Source organism: Echinops telfairi, unplaced genomic scaffold (assembly GCF_000313985.2).
Source record: "Echinops telfairi isolate 266 unplaced genomic scaffold, ASM31398v2 ScPeMD7_7404;HRSCAF=8442, whole genome shotgun sequence".
NCBI classification, from domain to species: Eukaryota; Metazoa; Chordata; class Mammalia; order Afrosoricida; family Tenrecidae; genus Echinops; species Echinops telfairi.
The window spans coordinates 583,152-587,421 of NW_022111304.1; positions in this window are offsets into that span (position 1 = coordinate 583,152).

A 4,270-nucleotide genomic window follows, 5' to 3' on the forward strand; every position below is an offset into this window, starting at 1 on the left:
AGGGCTCATCCGCCCTGGATTCCCTGTATTTTCAGTTCCTATCTGTACCAGTGTACATCCTCTGGTCTCTTTACAGACAAATACATGAGTTAAATGGGGATGTGGTAGGAATCACACAGTTTTGGTGAAGAAAAATTATATATATATTTTTACTTTATACAATAAAACAGCACGGCGATTGATAAAAGCCTAATTTAAATTCTATCTATTGTTATTGAACTTTTTAAAAGTTCCCCTAAATGGTAATATTTCCTATTATGTTTCTTTCCAAAGTCAAATTCCATTGCTATTCATTGTAAATGTTGAATAAGACTATATGGTTCAGCATACTGTTAATGTAAAATTCAAGATAAATGGCATTGCATTTATTGTCAAAAAGAACACTTCAAGATGTATCTTGATGAAAATTAAACCAAAACCAAAATATGATCTTGAGTATATTCCACCTGAATTTCCGGAACATAGAATAATGACTAGGTTTATACAAGAAAATGTAGTGAATACAACTATTATTCAAATTTACACACCTATCACTACTAAAACTTGTGGTAAAGACATTAAATAGTTTTACCAATTTCTTCTGCTTCTAATTTATCAAACATGCAATCAAGCTGCAATGATAATTATTGGTGATTGGAATTCAAAAGTTGGAAACAAAGAGGCAAGAACATTAGTTGGGAATATGACTGTGATAGAAACAAAACTGGAGATAGCATGGTAGAAATATTCAAGATGAGCAACTTCTTCATCACCAATACCCTTTTTAAACAACATAACATGTGGACTTCCCGGGGTGACATGCAGGGAAATCAAAGTGACTACATCTGTAGAAAGGGAATATGGAGAAGCTGAATATCAACAGCCAAAATGAGGCCAAGGGCTGGCTATGAAACAACCAATCAATTGCTCATAGGTAAATTCAAGGTGAAGTTAAAGAAAATTAAACCAAAACCAAAATATGATCTTGAGTATATTCCACCTGAATTTCCGGAACATTTCAAGAATAAATTTTACACATTAAGCATTAATGACAGAAGACCCAATGAGCTGCGGGATGACATCAAGAAATTCATACATGAAGAAAACAAAAAGTCACTAAAAAGACAGGAAATAAAACAAACATCGAGTGTATGACAGAAAAGACTGAAAATTGCTCTCCATTGTAGTGGTAAAAGTACATAGAAGAAATTAGGAAATGTAGTACTTGAAGAGAAAATGTCAAAAGACAGCTCTATAAGACATATTAAAATATTATAATGAAATGTGCAAAGAACCAGAGTTAAAACCAAAAAGAAAGAACAAATTCAGTATAACTTAAATTGAATCAATCAAATCTGTCTCACCTGTTTGACTACACTGTCAATAGTAAACTAAGTAACACTCTTTAACACTTGTAAAGGATTCTTCCCAAATGTTCATGTATAACCGGTTTCAATTATCACAAGCCTTTTATATCTGGTACTGCTTGATGATATAGTGCATAAAAAGGAAATAAATAATATATTTTTGTCAAATTTATTTCACTATTTAATAAGGCATCCCAAGTGGTACCACAGAGTTGTGATTGGTCCTGTGATATTTACAACATTTGGTCCATTACTATTATGGAACAATTATGCCCATCCATATCAACAAGCAATTCTCTTGAACTTTTTGATCATCTACTTCAGTAAACATGATGTCCTCCTATAGCAATTTATCTTTCTTGATGACTTGTTGAGATCAAGCAATTCAAATACTAATATATTAGGATCTTTAAGATTCCCCCTTGATTAATTTTTCTAAGTAAAGCATGTGGCCTTTCAACCTAGTTTAGCTTAGTTCAGAAACTACTGAAGCCTTCCCACTGGGATGTAAAGCTCTGGAGGCAAGGTCTAGCACCATTGCAACACACGACAGTACAGTACATGCACAGAACAAAGGATTAATGTGTAGTTTAAAATCATCAAAGGTGTGCATCAGTGTTGTATTTAATCTGCATGATAAGAGAATAATTAGAGAAGATGGACTATATGAAGAATAATAGCATCAGTATTAGATCCAAGTGGAAATCAGAAGAAATACTGAAAACTTATAGTAGGGCAAATGGAAGAAATGATGAAGCAAAAGCTGAACAGAAAATTTCAATGGGCATGTTGAGATGATAAAGTCAAGTGTTATAACAATAATAATGCTATCATAAAATCATAGAGTTAGAAATAGAAAAAAGAATAACTTCTTAAGCTGAAAAACTACAAGCCTAGAGCTGGAATATTGAGATCTTCTATGGTCAAAATACTGAACAATGCAAGATACATCAAAAGTAGATAGCAAGAATACACAGAGTCATTCTGAAAAATAACTAGCTGATATTCCACCATTTCAAGAGGTAGCATGTGATCAATAATCACATTTACTGATGGAAGAAGTCCAAGAATCATTGAAAGCATTAGCCAAAAACAAGGCTCCAGGAATTGATGGAATACCAACAGAAATGATTTCATAAGCTGATGAAGCAGTGAAGACACTGAGTCATCTATACCAAGAAGTTCGGAAGACAGCTACTGGGCAACCAACTGTAAGGTATCCATATTTGACCCATTCCAAAGAAAGGTGACCCAATAGAATGCTCAATTATAGAACAATATCATGTGATTTAAATTCTATACCATTGACTAAACCAATGGCACTATCAATGCACAGCGATTACACATTGCATGGCTAATCACAAAGTCAGCATTTAGAAAACATCAGCCACCTCTCAAAGGGAAAGATTAATCTATATACTCCAGTGAAGATTTGTAAGTTTGGAGGCTCACAGGGGGAAGTTCTACTTTGCCCTGTAATATGGCTATGAGTCAGCATTGACTGGTGGTAGTAGAAGTGATGTCTCAGGGGGATAAGAGATAGTATTTTCTAACATAAAAATGATAATGATGTCTCTAAGGTGAATCAGAGACATATGTAAACCATAGTGCACAAATGGATTTTGAGCTTGTATGTAATTCTAGCCCAAGTTGAAGAACAATTAGTTCTTATGACAAGGCCCAGCTTGATGCTTACCCTTATAAAGACATCATTGAAGTTATAGGAACTATCGCAAAGTGTGGTGAAGAAACTAGTTGGTGCCCAGCTATCAGAAAGAATAGCTTTTGGGGTCTTAAAGGTTTGTTTTCAAACAAGCAGCCATTTAAGTGGAGAGTCAACTAAGTCCGCATAGATGAAATACATCAGCATGTGTGATCTAAGGATTATAAATAATATAATCTCTGTCTAAAGGAGGGGATGGCATCAAAGCTTAAATTGTGAAATTCTGGTTTACAGAGGGCTATGGATGACAGTGGAAGCCCCAATCACCTCTGATCATAATTTAGGGATGTAAATAGCTCTGTTATCAGACAGATACTATTGTAAAGTTGATTGTGACATATGCAGTTAGTTAAAACTGCAATATCTTATCATTTGATTGCCCTTTTATCTTTAAAAAAACTGTTTCCTTTACCAAAAACAAAGTTAAAAGGAAATACAGATGGATTAAGCCGCTAGTGAATCCTCTCTGAACTTGGACTAGGGATATGAATAGCCTTAATAACATGCAGAGTGCATTGGAAGTGGATAGTTGCAGATCCAGTTAGGTTTACTTTAGCACCCTATCAGTTGATCTCCCTTAGGAGACATTAAATTTGTTCTAGTTTTCAATATTTTATGTTTTCTGTTCAATTAAGGTTTTGACCTGTTTTACTTTGTTATTCTTATTAGTTTGTCTTTTAAGGTTTGTTTGGATATGAACTCCTACATAGCAAAATCTATAAAACAGAAACTGAATTAATGGTTCCTTAGGGTTTCGGCAGGAGAGTTTTGGGGTAAATGGGGAGCTATCAACAGTGAGTTCAAAAATGCAAAAACTGTTAATAAATTGATTATGGCTATGAATAGATAAATCTTAGTCTGATTAAACTATTGTAGAGTATGATATGTGAATTATATGTCAATAAAGATGTTGGGTAAAAAAACATTTTCAACTAAGACATACATATATTAAACTTATTATTTCAAATAAAATTATCATTATAAGAAATATAATAGATTTAATACACATAGAAAAACAAAAATGTAAGCTGAAAGTTTATCCATGGTGCAGGATGAGCTAAATTTTCATTTCAAGCATTAGAAAGGAATGATGAATTTCACTCTCAGGAAATCTGAAAGAAGATGCAGCATAAATAAATAAAACTAATACCCAATACACTAGAGAATATTTATAGAGGTAAAAATAATTGATAGAATAATA